This window comes from Clytia hemisphaerica, unplaced genomic scaffold, assembly GCF_902728285.1.
Source record: "Clytia hemisphaerica strain Z4C2 unplaced genomic scaffold, Clytia hemisphaerica genome assembly, whole genome shotgun sequence".
NCBI classification, from domain to species: Eukaryota; Metazoa; Cnidaria; class Hydrozoa; order Leptothecata; family Clytiidae; genus Clytia; species Clytia hemisphaerica.
Window position 1 is genome coordinate 57,085 of NW_027103968.1, and position 18,869 is coordinate 75,953.

Sequence of the window (18,869 nt, forward strand, 5' to 3'; positions counted from 1 at the left end):
ATATCTTTATGTATTCTGAATTTCCAAAACTGTTAAAATATTTTTTTAACAATATTTCTTATATCATTATCATGGTTGATCTGTATTGTGCATTCCAGCATTCATCAGAGATTGAGTGTTCTATAAAACCAAACAGATTAAAATTTATTAAAATTTCTGAACTACAGTAATTATCTTACTGATTTTAAAATTTTTATAGTCAATCAATAGAAAGCGATTCCCAGCATAATTTTGATGGGTTTTTGAGATTTATTGAATAATTTGGTCCGCAAATAACCTGTTCCGCTTCGGCTAGACACACTACATTCATTCGAATAGAAATATGATACGCACTGGCGGATTTAATGATTTTTTTTAATATTTAATTCGGAAACATGCAAATGAGTGCAATGTTCGCTAAAAGGCAATGAAATTACAATACACCTTTTCGACCGTAGTGGCGCGGTCAGGTGCGTGCCACTTCTATCCCACTAAACTCGATCCAATCCTTTTTGACACATTTTCCTATTGTTTATAGGTGCGAAAATAGAACTGGGACGGTTTTAGTGGGCCGAAAAGGTGTATTATAAATTTCTTCAACTGATAAGTTCGACATGGTCTAAAACCGCCTATTAATGAATACGCTTACTTTTTTCCACAGTTCAATCCAGTGAAACCTTTTGGACAAACACATACGTAATCCAATGGACCACTTTTGTGACAAACTCCTCGAACACACGGTGATGATTTGCATGGATCTAGACAAAGAATGAATAAAACGTCAAGGAAGGTATGGCGTTTCTAATCCTTTTATTAAGAACTTTTGATAACGTTTATAGAACAGTCACAAAGTATCTACAAGGGGGGTTCGCACCCCCTCGACGTGCCCCAAAAAAACCAGTCTCATCCATACGTTGGTCATAAGCTGGATGAAAGTTGATGAAATGTGCAATAGGATTTCAAATATTGCTTCCTTATGCCGCCATTTTATTTATATTTTATTATTTATGTTCAGTTTTTTGCAAGCCCCCATTTTTTATACCTTAAGATGTTTGTTTTAAAAATTTGATGTTACCACGTTCGTGAGACGTACAAGTATATAATCTTCTTTTCCAAACTATCGAAGACAGTAGTGGAGTCTGTACGTGACAATACTTCAGATAAAAGCAGGGAATTTGGGTACGGATTAAAACTATATTGTGAACTGACGTCATCGGGTGTTTTGGAAAAAATTATCCTTTTTGTTTTGAAAATATTTAAAATCATGATGGTACCAGTGGGCATGAAATTCTGATGAAAATCCAGGTATAAAACATCAAAAGTTATGAAGGTTTAATGTTTTTTCATGACGTCATTTATAAGCCTTTACAGGCAAAACTGGAATGTTCATACTTTCTGAACCAGTTTACCAATCTTGATGTTTTATTTAAGGATCCACGTCAAAGTTCTATATTTTCTTTGTACAAAGATGTCAAAATTTTCCTCCTTTCCTGTTAAAGTTGGCCTAATCTATCTAAAAAGGATAACATTGTCAAGCGGTCAAACCTTGCCACATAATAATTCATGACCAAAATTGATCAAAGGAATGAAATAGAAGATAAAAGCTAAATGGATCCTATTATTATGTTTGACATTAGGGGCTTAAGCATCAATTCTATTGGGTAAGTATTCGAACCCCATCCAGATAAAAAAAAGTGTGAAAACATAACAATCACCTGGAATTTGTTGGTCACAATTCTTTCCCTTCCATCCGGGTCGACAGAAACATCGATAATCATTCAACAAATCTTGACAAGTGAATGCATTGATACATGGTGATGAAGCACATTCGTTTTTGTTGTATTGACATCTTTTACCTTCCCATCCTGGTTTGCAAACACAAGTGTAATCATTTTTACCATCTATACATTGAAATGCATTCACACAAGGTGACGAATCGCACTCGTTCCTCTCAACTTCACAGTTTTGACCAGACCAACCATCTTTGCATTGACAGAAATAAGTATTGTTCTCCTTGACTGAGCAAATTCCTTCATTTTCACACGGTTTTGAAGTGCAAGGGTTGGTCTTCGTTTCACAATTCTTCCCTTGCCATCCGACTAAGCAGGTGCAGCTGTATCCTTGACTTGTTTCTTTACAGATACCTTGATTTTTACAAGGATTTGTTTGACATTTGATGACATTGGTTTCACAATTCTTTCCTGTGAATCCAGGTTGACATTTGCAAGTATAATCATTGATACCATCAACACAAACTCCGTTGTTTTGGCAAAGAGATGGTTGACATTCGTTGACATTGGTTTCACAATTTTTTCCTGTGAATCCAGGTTGACATTTGCAAGTATAATCATTGATACCATCAACACAAACTCCATTGTTTTGACAAAGAGATGGTTGACATTCGTTGACATTGGTTTCACAATTCTTTCCTGTGAATCCAGGTTGACATTTGCAAGTATAATCATTGATACCATCAACACAAACTCCATTGTTTTGGCAAAGAGATGGTTGACATTCGTCGACATTGGTTTCACAATTCTTTCCTGTGAATCCAGGTTGACATTTGCAAGTATAATCATTGATACCATCAACACAAACTCCATTGTTTTGGCAAAGAGATGATTGACATTCGTTGAAATTGGTCTCACAATTCTTTCCTGTGAATCCAGGTTGACATTTGCAAGTATAATCATTGATACCATCAACACAAACTCCATTGTTTTGGCAAGGAGATGGTTGACATTCGTTGACATTGGCTTCACAATTCTTTCCTGTGAATCCAGGTTGACATTTGCAAGTATAATCATTGATACCATCAACACAAACTCCGTTGTTTTGGCAAAGAGATGGATGACATTCGTTGACATTGGTTTCACAATTCTTTCCTGTGAATCCAGGTTGACATTTGCAAGTATAATCATTGATACCATCAACACAAACTCCATTGTTTTGACAAGGAGATGATTGACATTCGTTGACATTGGTTTCACAATTCTTTCCTTTGAATCCAGGTCGACATTTGCATGTATAATCATTTATACCATCAACACAAACTCCATTGTTTTGGCAAGGAGATGATTGACATTCGTTGACATTGGTTTCACAATTCTTTCCTGTAAATCCAGGTTGACATTTGCAAGTATAATCATTGATACCATCAACACAAACTCCGTTGTTTTGGCAAGGAGATGATTGACATTCGTCGACATTGGTTTCACAATTCTTTCCTTTGAATCCAGGCTGGCATTTGCAAGTATAATCATTGATACCATCAACACAAACTCCTTTGTTTTTGCAAGGAGTTGATTGACATTCGTTGACATTTGTGTCACAATTATTTCCTGTGAATCCAGTTTGACATTTGCATGTATAATCATTGATGCCATCAACACAAACTCCGTTGTTTTGGCAAGGAGAAGAGTGACATTCGTTGACATTGGTTTCACAATTCTTTCCTTTGAATCCAGGTTGACATTTGCAAGTAAAAGAACCTTCTGTGTTGTGACATTCTGCACCATTTTTACAGAGGTTTGCTTTCTTGCATTCGTCAATATCTCTACATACCTTTCTCCAGTCCGGCTCTAAAAAATTTATATTTGAATTGTATGTAGTCACCTTTTTTTGAAACGTGGAATAAGAAGAAAGCAATACAATGGTACGTGAGCATGCGAAAGCCCATTCTCAATAGTTTAAGGTACTATTAGATAATTTAAACACTGAAGTTTTTGAGAAAAAAAATTTTATTTAGAAATTATAATGAAAAGGAAAAAAATGAAAACAATATTCAGAAATCTCAATAATAATATTATTTGCTGGTTTTCATTATACCAATTTCAAATCTTAAATCTATGCTGAAGATGAGAAAAAAGGTTTCGCAGACAAAATCCCGGATTACTCAATAATATTGCCTGGTGTTTAGGGAAATTCATGTTGCGTGTGTAGAAGCTTAGTGACACAGTATTGAGGAGAGAGGACCGGGGGCGGTCACTGATCTTGACGGCTGTGTCGGACGGGACGTGCTGCTGGAGTTTGAAAAGTTAATTCGGGACCCTTTCAGAAAGAAAAATCGAAAAAATTTCCTATTTTCTGAAAGTGGCCAAAATAACTAAAAGTAAACGGAAAGTTTGAAATTTCTAATTTCTACCATAATTTGTTAGATATCTTCAGAGCCTAAATAAGAGACCCTGAAAAGCGACACGTCTCTCTACTCAATTTTGCCTGAGTGCCCCCCTCCCTGAGGAAGAGGACTTTTTGAAAAGTCAACGGACATTTTGCCCCGGAATTGAACCTTTTTCTATAGAGCAGATTGAAAATTAGACTTACGGTATCCGCTTCTGCATTTGCATTTTTCAGTATTTCGATCACAATATTTTCCAGTGAGGGCCGGAAAACACCAAATTAAAGGGCACCATTGCTTCTCTGTTAATCTCTCATCACAATATGTTCCAGGGTCGACAATGATTCTTGATCTTGATCGTTCTACTGGTCGTAAACACGAGCAAGATGACCATGAACTCCAGGCTTAAAAGTTCGTAAAAAAGATAAACGATTCAGTCAGGCAGGGTATATAACACACTACAATTACTATATCACTTTTTGTCCTTTTTGTAGATCTAGATTTAGAACGCCATATTTCCGCATCAGTTTTTACTGCCTTTTATTGTATATAGTTTTGTATATAGAATCTGACCTGTGTTTACAAAAATGTTTTTTGCAATGGCCTCACGGACTTATGTTCTTCTTTGTTACTAGGTCCTAAAGGTTTTGTTTTTAAATATGAGTGATATCGTTTGCTTACTCATTACAAGCTTTTTCAAATAGAATTGACACGGATGTGGAACAAGGTTGGCCAGAAAGAGGAAAAGAAAAACATTTTTTGTTTATTCAGCACAATTATAACAATAAATAGACAACATCCTGATAGGAAACATGTGTCTTATGGGAAAATAAAATCTGTAAAGGAAAATTTTTTTGAACCCCACTTCGAACGACGGAAATCTCGATTAACCAACAAAGTTTCTACTTGTGATGAACAAGCAATAAAAATATCTTTTTTATGATAATCGAAATTCAAAATATGTGGGGCGCGATTACCTGAAAGTCTACATGTTCATTTTAGCTAAACTATGACCAAAAAAAAAATTGTAGAGAACTTATACCTGATAACACACATTTCTTTCCGTGTGAACCCCTTCTACTGCTTCGCCTACTCCGCCTACTGCTTCGCCTACTTCTTCTGCTGCTTCCATCAATGGTGTACAGAAACACTGACAAAACCAAAAATATCACAAAAATCTTTGATAATTTCATACTTTATTCGTAGCTTCGTAAGTCATAAGAAATGTCACTTCTTTGCTTCAAACGTTATAATGAATTTCTGCAGAAGCTTTATGATTAGAACCTTACCCTAATATTAACATTTTTCAATGTTTGCACTTTCGAATATTGTTACAACAATTTACTAACAGCTTTTCAAACAATGTTAAATATTACTCTAATAATTTTAATTTTTTTTTATTCTTGAAAATTTTCACCAGTGATAGATATTGACCATTTAAGACAGTGTGCAAAGTTTCAATTTAGTCGCGTAGGTGGTTGGTATTTTACAGACCGGTCCGTTTTTTACCTAAAGTGCTCACTTTCAGCATAACCACTCATCAGATTTTGCTGAAATTTTTGCTGTAAGCTTGTATCATCAATATCTAACACTTGATAAAATTTCAAGTCAATAGCATTTTCAAATCACTAGATACAGTATGCTAGGGCTGTTTAGCCAAAAAATGGCAATTTTGGGCCGGTCTGTAAAATACACTATACCAACAGGGGGCAAAAGATTTACCCTCTGCCCTAAAAAAACATGTCACGTGGAGCTGCCTTAAAAGATTTGAGCAAAAAAAATTATTGTGAAAAAAAAATGACAATTCATATTTGATGCACACTTTCAAAATTTCAAGTCAATTAAATAAAAAAATTGCTGAAAAAAAAAAAAATAAATGGCTGATTTAAACCTAATTGAATAAAGATTTCAAAAGTTATCGAAAATTTTCTATATTTTTTGGGAGGGGGGGGGCAACTCCCCAAGATGCTCGAAGGGTTAGTTTTGATTTCGAGAGAAAAACTTGTAAAAAAAAGTCTCTCTAGGGGTAAGACATTGTTTCAAATCTCAGTATATATTAAATCATAGTAGTTTAGAGGTCCTTGTAATTTATCATTTTTATGATGTAAGAAAATTCACCGTGACTGGATAATTAAGGCTCCAAACGTCTATAAGTAATTTCTTCAATGAAACTTTGAAGTGTTCAAGAAATAACTAGTTTGGATAAATCAATCCTGTCTAATTTCTTAAAGTCCGTTAATTAGAGAGGAAAAAGTAGGGTTTTGACCATTTCGTGCAAAAATCTTTGTCCGCTAATTACAGTGTCTGCTAATTGAGTGTCCGCCTTTAGGAAAATTTTTTATGAGGATTTGACTAGGAAATGACTGGGGAAAATAGAATTGTCCGCTAATCAGAGGTGTCCGCCTTTTAGAGTGTCCGTTAATTGGAGGTTTTACTGTATTCTAATCGAAAGCTCTCAAAAAACGATATAGGGGACTTTTAAGTGAAACAAAGTTGTTTCTCAACGTAACTCTAGTAAATCGACCGAAAATGACGTACCTTAAGGGCAGGAATTTTGGCGGGAACTTAATTGGCGGATTTAATTTTTTCCGTCACCCGCCAAATTAAATTCCTGCCAAATTTAAATGGCTCTATTTATTCCCCCGAATGTGTGTTATTTCAGGTTTTAAAACAGGTTTTTACTTTTTTAATGGTGTTTTTGGAAAAAAATGTCCTTCATTCGCCAAATTGAATTCCCGCCAAAATCTCTTCCTTTAAGAATTTTGACATTAATTTTCTCGAGAAATCGACTATATCTATCGACTATTTATGCCCCCTACTATTAGAAATGATCAGCAATTTTGATTAAATTTGACAAAACTTTATATTGATTTATAACTTTCACAAAATATTATACAAAACTTTATATTGATTTATAACTTTCACAAAATATTATATAACAATGTGTAAGTTCTTCTTCTCAGCATACACCAGATGAACAAGCTGAAATTTGGAAAAACAAAAAAGAAACATTCAATTAATACAATCTATACACGGAAATTTGAAATTTATACAATACTATTTTCTGAAACACTATTCCCGACAATATTTCGAATATTTCCAGGCCTATTCCCCGATAGAGAGAACTTCAACTCCAAAATTATTGCTGTTAAAATGGGTAAAAGTAATCAGATCCGGGGGGGGGGGGTACTTGGGCAAAAAGGGGTACCGGGGGGCAGGGGCTATGGCCCCCTCAATATTTTGCAAAGTAATTTTTTTTACTTTAAAAAATCTTATATATACCGTTTAGAGGGGTGAAATAAGGGTAAAAAGTCGAAAATTTTCTTCGTCGCCCAACCATGGTGGGCGACATATTTTTTTTGGCCCCCTCAATTCGATTCAAACGCCGGAGGCCATGCAAGAGTCCCCGATAGGATTGCAAAAACAACAAAATAGAAAAACCAGTCCCTCTCGGGGTACCTTTTTGGAGGAATTTGGATAAACACACACACCCGTAGGTCGGCAAGGGTAGTACCCCCCACCCACCGGGAATCAGATACACGTGATTTAGTTGTTCGAACATAAATACACGGTCTTGGTGAAAATCACACAGTCTACGTGAAGTAATGTGAGGACAATATAGAAGTGTTTAGTGGTTGAGTTGACGTAGGTATACACCCCCTTCTCACAGACCCACTGCGAACCCTTCCCACTGGAAAAAGTGGCCAAAATATCGTCCCCGATGTAAAACTATACTCTAATTTTTGTTCCCGCTGAAAATAATCGGATAAGCAAATCCTCACTGCAAAATATTGTGGTTTTTTTCTATCCTCACTGAATTTTCTGGCTAGAAAACAATGGAATTCTAATCCCCAGTCTTTAAAAACACGGGAAAATTTATCCCCATTGAGCTTTGTTCCGTTATTTTTATCCCCACTTCCTGATAAAATTCTGTGAGAAGGGAGTGTACGTATTTTTTTGGATTACTGTATGGTTTAAGTGTGACAGAAAGTTAGTAAAAAAAAGCAAAATTTCAGTGACGTACGTACAGCCATGGGTGGCGTGGTCGGTAAAATAATTTAAAATATGATATATATATTTTCACGTGATATTGGCCGGAAAAAGATACAATGTGATTAAAAGCCTTACAAAAGCAGCTTGTCCCCAATAAGTGGTTCAATCCCTGGATTTAAAAGAACTGCCTTCTCAACCATCCTTTTGAGAGAATGACGATAGGCTTTTCCAGAAATAGTCCGTGCCCCCCCCCATGCTGAGGATATTGGATATCTAATTTGTGTTCAAAAGTGGATATCCAGGGGGTTAATAAATGTCAACAAGGGAGCGGATATTCAGGGGTAAAGTGTCTTTTCAAGTTGAAAATACGAGATCCAGGGGGTAAGCATCTTTATAAGAGATGATATCCAGGGAGTTCGATACTTCGAAAAATCAATATCCTCAACAGTGGGGGTAAAGTTTTTTCTGGAAAAGCCTAATAGAACATGTGTCCAATCTTCTAATCACTAACCTTTTCCACAGTTCAATCCATTGAAACCTTTTGGACAAACACATACGTAATCCAATGGACCACTCTTGTGACAAACTCCTCGAACACACGGTGACGATTTGCATGGATCTAGACAAAGAATGAATATCTGAAACTAAGTGAGTTTACGAGCCTAAGGTTTTGTTTTTACATAAGTGTTTCCATTTCATATGAGACACATGTTTTATACCAGGACAGTGTCTGCCTATTGTTTTACTGTGCTGATATGAGCAAAAAAATGTTTTTCTTTTCTCTGACCAATCTTGCTCCACATCCGTGTCAATTCAATATTCCAAAAAGCTTGTGACTTAAAATTGATGAGTAAGCAAACGATATCACTGTTATTCAAACACAAAACCTTTAAGTTAATAAAAAGCAATTGCAAAAAAAACAAAAAAAGGTTTTTTGATATTAAGTTTTCTATTCTTGAGACATTCTCACTCGACTCAACGCTCTTCGAAAAAATGGCTGAAAACAAATAAAAACATCAAATTCATGAAAATAACATCAAAATGGATAAAGATCAGCCTTTCGAAGCAGCCTTACCCCCTCAAGCTTGCAAGCCGTCAAGATGTACTGAAGACGAAGACCTGGATCGCTTAACATGCAAAAAATGTAAAAGATCAGTTCATTATGAGTGCACACAGTTACCCCTGTATCAACTACAAATATTCGTGACATCTTACAACGATCATTACTTATGTTCAAACTGCGTACGAATAACGAAAAACCTAAGAAATAAAGTGGGAAAAAACATTCAACATATGATACAAAATGAACTTAAAAAGAAAGACGACGAACGACGAACAACGAGGTCAACACCAACACAAAAACCCGTGATTCCATCAAAAATGACCTCAGAACCTTTCTGGCAGGAAACTACAAGAAATGGAGGAAAAGACAAGAAGCATGATAAAGGAGGAAATAAAGCACACAGCAGAAATAATGACGGAAACATCAAAGAAAACTTACGCGGAGATTACCAAGAAGCAAAAAAAAGACTTGAATCTGCCGAAGAACAAAAACGGAAGGAAGAAAGTGAAAAAAGAGACATAGAATCTAGAAAACTGAATATGATCGTTCACGGGTTTCTCGAACATTCAGGCCCAGATAAGGAAGAAGAAGAAAATGGGAAAAAATATAACATATTTCGGTTCCGAGAACTCCTAGATGACATCAATGTTCCTGAAATCAAGCTTACTCACCACAGATTAGGAGACAGAAAAACAAAGAATGGGCCGTCCTCTGAAAGTCACCCTGCAGAGTCAACATGAAAAAGATATTATCATGAAGACTTTACACATGCTAAAAGAAACTTGTTTTTTCAGGTAAGTATAACGGAAGATTTCACAATCAACGAACGGAAAAAGATCAAGGAGATAAATAACAATAAAGGATTCAACTGGCGCATAAGAGGAAGCCCAAGAACAAAACTACGCATCGTTAAGAAATTAAAAAACCGAACAAAAATCTTCAAATTATAAACCAAAATGCTCTACGGAAGAAATCGTCAGCGATTGGGCATTAACAGATGATGATGAATGATTCATTTTGTAAAATAGGCAGTCAAACTCTATTAGCTTTAAAGCTAGTACAGATTTGTACACATTTTTCGACTTTAAAGAATATATACATTAACATTAACATTAACCGAAATGTTTAGCTCAGCTTCTATTAATGATGAAGGTGTGAAGATCAAAAAGTTACAAAAAGAACATTTCACTATTTAACGCAGCATTTGGGAGATTACTTAGATTTTGAGCATTCCTCGCCTTTTTCGAATTCGCAATATCTCCCTCGATAGCCTTTATCACAAAAACATTCAACATATCCACCGGCTTTGGTTAGGCATCTGCCATTACCAGAACAAGTATTTGGCGTACAAGAAGCTTTTTTCTCACAATGTCGACCAATCCAGCTATTAGGACACATACAACGATAGCCAGAGCCAATAGCATGACAAGAACCATTATTTTGACATTGATTTTTAAAGCATGGATCGATATTAACGTCGCAGTTCTTTCCCTTCCATCCAGGTCGACAGAAACATCGATGATCATTCAACAAATCTTGACAAGTAAATGCATTGACACACGGTGATGAAGCACATTCGTTTTTGTTGTATTGACACCTTTTGCCTTCCCATCCTGGTTTGCAAACACAAGTGTAATCATTTTTACCATCGATACATTGAAACGCATTCACGCAAGGTGACGAATCGCACTCGTTTCTCTCAACTTTACAATTTTGACCAGACCAACCATCTTTGCATTGACAGAAATAAATATTGTTCTCTTTGACCGAACAGATCCCATCATTTTCACATGGTTTCGAAGTGCAAGGGTTAATCTTCGTTTCACAATTCTTCCCTTGCCATCCGACTAAGCAGGTGCAGCTATATCCTTGACTTGTTTCTTGACATATTCCTTGGTTTTTACAAGGGCTTGGTTTACAACTATTGACGTTCACCTCACAATTCTTTCCTTTAAATCCAGCTGGACATTAGCAAGTATAATCATTGATGCCATCAACACAAACTCCTTTGTTTTGGCAAGGAGATGATTGACATTCGTTGACATCGGTTTCACAATTCTTTCCTTTAAATCCAGCTGGACATTGGCAAGTATAATCATTGATGCCATCAACACAAACTCCTTTGTTTTGGCAAGGAGATGATTGATTGGACATTCGTTGAATCGACATCAATTCTTTGGTTTCACATTCTTTCCTTTGAATCCAGGTTGACATTTGCATGTATAATCATTGATACCATCAACACAAACTCCTTTGTTTTTGCAAGGAGATGATTGACATTCGTTGACATCAGTTTCACAATTCTTTCCTTTGAATCCAGGTTGACATTTGCATGTATAATCATTGATACCATCAACACAAACTCCGTTGTTTTGGCAAGGAGATGATTGACATTCGTTGACATTGGTTTCACATCTCTTTCCTTTGAATCCAGGTTGACATTTGCATGTATAATCATTGATACCATCAACACAAACTCCGTTGTTTTTGCAAGGAGATGATTGACATTCGTTGACATTGGTTTCACAATTCTTTCCAGTGAATCCTGGTTGACATTTGCAAGTATAATCATTGATACCATCAACGCAAGCTCCGTTGTTTTGGCATGGAGATGATTGACATTCGTTGAAATTAGTCTCACAATTATTTCCTTTGAATCCAGGTCGACATTTGCATGTGTAATCATTGATACCATCAACACAAACTCCATTGTTTTGACAAGGAGATGATTGACATTCATTGACATTGGTTTCACAATTCTTTCCTTTGAATCCAGGTTGACATTTGCATATATAATCATTGATACCATCAACACAAACTCCGTTGTTTTGGCAAGTAGTTGATTGACATTCATTGACATTGGTTTCACAATTCTTTCCTGTGAATCCAGGTTGACATTTGCAAGTATAATCATTGATACCATCAACACAAACTCTGTTATTTTGGCAAGGAGATGATTGACATTCGTTGACATTGGTTTCACAATTCCTTCCAGTCCAACCCTTAGGGCATTGGCAATAATATGAGCTAACTCTGTTCATACAAGCACCCCCATTTCGACAAGGTGATCTCAAGCATTCATTAATATCCACACAGGTTGTTGCTGAAATGAATGGAATACAATACTGAATGAAATTTAAAAGGAGAATGCATCCTCATTCATGTATTAAGTTGATGCTATATGTGTCTTAGAGTATCTAGCTAAAGCTTGTTCCAAAAATCTGCAAATCTATGCGTTTTGATACAAAGATGCTGTACCCTGCATAGATTTTCCCGAGCCTATCATAACTTTACTACTTAACTTTGTTCGGACGCATGAATTTTCTCGGTTATTCCTGAGATATTTGATTGATAATAACACCCCGGTTTCACAGCCCAGTGAAAATCTTTCCCACAATGGGGATAACATTTCTAATTGAAATCCGCTTGGGGATAAAAATTCTATTGTTCCAAGGTTAAAAATTCCAAGGTTAAAAGTTTTGGATTGCAATTTTTAAACATTTAATTTCGAATGGGGATAAAATCAAAGTCAATTTCCCGGTGGGGCTGATTTTCAAGGGTATTTTTCCCAACGAAGACGAGATTCTTGCCAAATGTTCCAGTTGTGCTGGGACCCAAGGGTCTGTGACACACGAGTGTATAAAACCTCACCTGTTGTTCGGTCATGTCCTTTCCTGCATTTGCATTTCCCAGTCTTTGGATAACAATAAACGCCTTCATTCCAACGGCATTGAATTTTTTGAGAGCACTTTCTTGTCTCTTTCAGAGAAACATGACAGTATTTTCCAGGGTCTGTTATAATTCTTGATCTGCTTTGTTCAATGTAAGTTAAACATGAACAGGATGACCATTGACTCCAACCTAGATTTGAGAAATAAAGAGAGAGAGAGAGAGGTCTTATTATGTCACCCCCGTCTCGCACAGACCCGGGAGAATTTTTTCAACCATCGGGGATAAAAATAACGGGCTGAAACTCGATGGGAATTGATATTTCCATGGCTGGGGATTTCAATTCTTTTGTTTTCAAGTCAGAAAATTTAGTGAGGATGGGACAAATAAAATAGCATAATATTTGGCAGTGAGGATTAGTTTATTTGATTATTTTCAGTGGGCCAAAAATACGTAGATGATTTTTCCACTGGGGGCGAATTTTTGGCGAATTTTTTCCAGTGGGAAGGGTCCAAGTGAGTCTGTGAGAAGGGGGTGTATTATGTTTTGCTCTCTACACCTAGTGAGGTCTAAACTCGCTCCAAGAAACCTAAAGATTGTAATTTCTAAAGACTGACTCGTCAAAGGGGATTCATCGAATCTTTTTAGAAAAAGTATCGAGATAAAAATTTTAGTTAATGTTGTGTATGCTGATGTCACGTAAAGATGACCAACATTTCTACACAAGCAATCACTTCATTTTTCTGTTCTATATATCTACTGCTTTACATTTAAAGTTTTTTATATTACCTTGAATAAACGTCCCTAGAATTTTTCGCGTTTTAGGAAGGGTGTTTATTCGAGGGGCGTATAAAAGGAGAGGGGTGGACTCTGATCTGCGTCACGCCCCTGTACCCATTTTGCTTGAGTGTCACACCGGAATTTCAGTATCAACAAAGTACACCTAAAAATCTTTCAAACAGGCTAAAAATCACTTAGAATTTCTCTAGATTTGAGGACAAAAACGTTAGCGCACTTGCTCCTTAATATTATGAGCCCTCTCGGATTTGTAGAAATAGGAAAATTGCATTCAAGTTAAGAAAAAGTTGTGGCCCTAAGTACCTGAGACGATGCAATTATTTTTCTTTCTGCGAGTACTGCCACGATGACTTCTACGACTCCTGTGACTCTTACGTTTTGTAGTCGGATGTGTGTGCCGATGGCTGTGGCGTTTTGTAGTCGGATGGGTGTGCCGATGGCTGTGGTGTTTTGTTGTGGGGTGGGTGTGCCGATGGCTGTGGCGTTTTGTTGTGGGATGGGTGTGCCGATGGCTGTGGTGATTTCGCTTAGTAGTGGGATGGCGGTGGCTTTTTCTTTTAGTCGTTGGGTGATAACTTTTACGCTTTCTTTTCTTTGCTTCGGTTGATGAAATAAGTAGTACAACTACTAGGATTAATGTGAGCAAAAGAATGGTCGATAGCCTCATCGCGACGTTCAGAACAGAATTAGTCGTCGCGTATGACCTTGGTTCTTTAAGTAGCAAAACAATGTTAGTTAGGTGAAAAAGATTTTTAATAGTTTGAAAGATACACATTTTGAAATTGATATAGCGCAATCGATTATACAGCTAGTTCTACAAATCTTTTTCTATTTACAAACATTGGCTTTATCACCTTGCGAAGGAAGGAAATTTATATTTTTCATTTTTTTCCATTTATACCTATCTTCTGAGCTCCATCTCAGGGTGTCGTTTTTCAGCTTTACGCAAGTATTACAATATATCGGATAAATACGAATAGATTTTACTCTTTAACAAACATGTAACTCTACAACCTTTTTAATATCTAATTTTTCTCATATTCTTGAGGGTTTTGGATCAAATATAAATCAATTTAACAGTGTGCTAAATAAATTTCAGTACCCTTATTAATGAACAGTTCAGTCTCTAAAGGGCGGGTCACATTTTCTTGACCCACTCTCCCAATTTGGTCATATTAATTTGCTTTGCTTTTGCCGTTTACATTTACGTTTAAACTAGACTATGTAGACTTGGTTAGAGCAATATAGCTTAAAGCTATTAAACCTCCAAACTAATGAAAATATTAAGCGCCTGTTGAATGAAAGTCAGTTTTAAAAAGGGAAGGTATATCACCTTTCCACCCCTCCAAGCCCCGTATGAGTAATATAATTAAAATAATAATAAAATTATTGGCCAATAAGGCCTTTTTACATTTTGAGAGATTTTCAAGGCTTATCTTAAAATTTTTTGAAGATTCATTCTTTTTTAAAGATTTATAATGATGAATATTTCAAGGCTTTTGATATTATGATTTAGGGGGAAGGGAACAGCAGGGGGCAGTCTGTTTATTCCTTACACCAATAGATTCTAAATGGACCCTCATTAAAGAGCTTATGGAGTCGGCAAACTTCAACAGCTTTTCCTCGGAATGAAGTTCCCATAAAGTTTTACAACTTTACAACAGCTATCCCTTATTGGCAAAGATAGAAAGATAGCTTGGTTCATATCACCATGGTAGTAAGTTTACCACTAGGTAGTAAATTTGCATTTTTGTATGATGTTTCATCAGACATCGTACTAGTTTTATCACCTAGCGGTTTAATAATATTTTTACCTTTGCGTTTTGTTTTACTTTGGATAAAACCTTTCATAGTTCATAGTTTTATACTTTCAAGGCAAGAAATTGGCATGTCCTTGAACGAGGGTACTCTTGTGTGCTTGATTGTAGGGGGGGGGGTGGAATAAGCAGGGGGTGGGTACTCCTTGCTAATAATTTTGGCACTTCGTAGCATAAAGGTTTTAAAATGGGGGTCATTATAAAGTGATATTGGGGTGATTTTTTTCCAAAAATTGCAAAATGACCCCCCTACAATTAAGCACACAAGAGTAATGTCTTATTTTCTTCTGAACTAAAATGTTCACTAATGGGGTTAAAAAGGCCGAAAGTTCTCGGATTGGCTGGTTAAGGTCTAAAAATGAGGTCAATTTCCATCCATTGAAAATATTTACTCCTTAAAAGGTAAAAACTTCTTATTTTCGTTGGTGAGAGTCAGACTTTGTTTATTTTGATTTGATAAGGAGCCATCCTTTAAAGTCGTATGAGTGACGTAAAGAAATGACTCATACCCTTTTGCTGACCCAACATTTTATTTCAGAAATAAGGAATCATTACGAGGATAATTATGGTTAATAAACTGACACCCTTAGTTTTACTGATTAATACATTTTTATGAGGAGGATTTCGAGGACTTCGGAGGTTCTTAATTTTTGGGGCTGTAAGACTGAAATTCCTTAAGATGTTCTTATTTTCAGCATTTTGTGAATATTTTGCTCTAATTTTCTAACGCATTGTGCGTTCAAGAATCTGCAAACCTTTACGTGTGTAAAATTTGGGACATCGAAACCTTAGGCTCTTCGTATACTTTGTTCTTATGTAAAAGTGTGTATAATATTTAGATATTGATATGGATGTTACATGGATCTGTTTTAAACCAATTCGTTTGAGAATCAGAGTCGGGAGGGAGCGTCTTTATGAACATTTGGTCTACACGATTAAGGGGTTAAAGGTGTTATTTTGAAATAATTTTGGTAAAAAAAACTTAATTTTGTCGTGATTAGAGAACTGATGACAGAATAGTTCGAAATGCTTGCCAGACTAATCAAGGTTTTGTTTATTTTGATATAATGGTTATACAAACAACAACTAATATTTTTAAACATTTCATAAAATGGAAACTTTCATTAGAAAATCGTTATAGAGGGATAATACACTTTTTTTATAATAACAAACTATATAAGAACTAAAAGGCTTCGATAGCTAAAATGTCATGAACAAATCAAGTACATTTTAAGGCTTTACAGACTCTAAATGTCCAATTTCTTAAGATATGGATAAAAAAGCTCAAAAAATGTTGAAAATAAGAACATGTTAAGAACATTTTTAGGCTTAAAACTCAAAAAATTAAGAACATCCGAAGGCTTCAAAAATTTTGGATGCTCTTATAAAAAAAAACGTGTAACCTAATCCAATGTGTAAATCTTTCTGTCTATATTCACATGTTTACGTTTTTTGTGAGGTGTGAGAATGAAAGGTAGGATTTTAGTAATGATTTATGAGACTTTGATGAACTTTACGATGACAAATTATTGACAATTTTCATGTTCATTTGTAGGTACGAGAGGAACAAATCGAGTGTATTAATAATGGTAGATTATAGTAGATAGTAATTTACGGCCTAGATATCAGCACTATGTTTTTTTTTGTATAAAAATATCTATAATTTTTTAGCCTTCGGATGTTCTTAACTTTTTGAGTTTTAAGCCTTGAAAAATATTCTTAAAACATGTTCTTATCTTCACCACTTGTTGAGCATTTTTGTCTATTTTCCAAAGAAATTGGATATTTTAGAGTCCGCAGAGCCTAAAAATGTTCTTAACTTGTTCTTAGTATTTTAGCTTTTGAAGCCTCATGTTCTTATATAATTTGTTCTTATAAAAAAACGTGTATGTTTAGTAAAATACAGGCCTGTATTCTGCCTTAGCCAGCATTTACTAAAATGAGGTATTTTTCTTGATAAAATGTACAAATACCCAATTGCAAATCCGGGAAAGATAGTGGAATCTCCGGGTGCTTTTTCTCATCTTGAACGGTTTCTATTTAGAAATACCCAATTGCAAATCCGGGAAAGATAGTGGAATCTTGTAATGCATGATGGTTTTAATATATAAATGGTCAAAAATTTAACTCATTCAGCGTCTTTTGTGTCATTTTATTCAGTCCTTTGTTTCTTGGTCTCACGTCACTTTTCTGTTCAGTCTCTTGACAATTAATTCTACGCAGTCATTTAAGTTCTTTTGTATCATTTTTGTCATATAATTAGTTTATTCACACTTAGGCAATTATCTAGTATTTTCAATTTTATTCAAGTACGCGTTTTTCTCTCTCGATTTTCATGAATCATCAATCAAGCTATGAGAAGCGTTGTGTGAGGTTGCATCAAAATATGGAGTTTCAGACTTAGACAGTTTTGGTCTTAAATCAAATTCAATTCTCAACTTTCAACTTTTGTGCACAGTTTTTCACAGTTTTCACATACTGGCTACCTGGTATGTTGTTTTCTGCTTTTTGCCTTTGCCTCTCTGTGTTTTTCTGTTCATCAGCCTATTTGGCTCAGGTGTCTGGAATTAGATTATTTTTGATATTTTTAAATCAATTTCTTTAAGCTTAAGTTAGGTTTCATTAATTTTGGTATATTTCAAGAGATTTCTTGTGCGATTTTCATGATACTTTTAAGGTCAATTTGATCAATTTCCTCAAGATTTCTAGTCAATTTCTGTACAATTTTCTTGTCATTTTTCTTGTCATATTTCGTCACTTAGTTTTGTCATTATTTTTAATTTTCAGTTTGAACAATCGTATTTCACTTCAATCGAAGTTCCAAACTGTGTCAGTTTATTTCCGTGCACAACAAATCTCCGGGTGCTTTTTCTCATCACTCAGGTCTTTTTTGATATCGTTGTTTTACACGTTTTTTTTATAAGAACATTTAAAATTTTTGAAGCCTCTGGATGTTTTTAACATTTTCTTATTTTGACCATTTTGTGAGTATTTTTGCTCATTTTCCTGAGAAATTGCGTGTTTTAGAGTCTGCAAAGCCTTTTAATGTTCTTAACTTGTTCTTATATAGGAGTTTGGTATTTCTTTTGGCCATCGAAACCTATTGTTCTTATATAGTTTGTTCTTATCAAAAATGCATTAGATTTTCTCATTGATTTTTCAGATTTACGGCAATTTGTTGATTGATGTTCGTGTAGTGATTCTCAAATTACTATCAGGTTGGAAACACTAAAAGGTTACTCAGTCACTGTTTTGTGGTTATAGCGGATTTTGACACTGTGTAAAAATAGATATTTGTGACACCCTATTGGTCTTGAGTGTCAACCATATGTGTAAAGTTCGTTAATTTTGGCTGGCTTTCATGAATCAAAGAGATTATTATATGGTTACAGTAGGGTAGAATATCTACTTGTAGTTTGACAAAACGAATTAA

At 35.3% G+C, this 18,869-nt stretch overlaps 1 pseudogene; it reads right to left on the reverse strand.

The window, feature by feature from the left end:
• On the reverse strand, positions 1 to 14,396 carry LOC136810541 (fibropellin-1-like; annotated as a pseudogene).
• Positions 14,397 to 18,869: the final 4,473 nt, after the last annotated feature.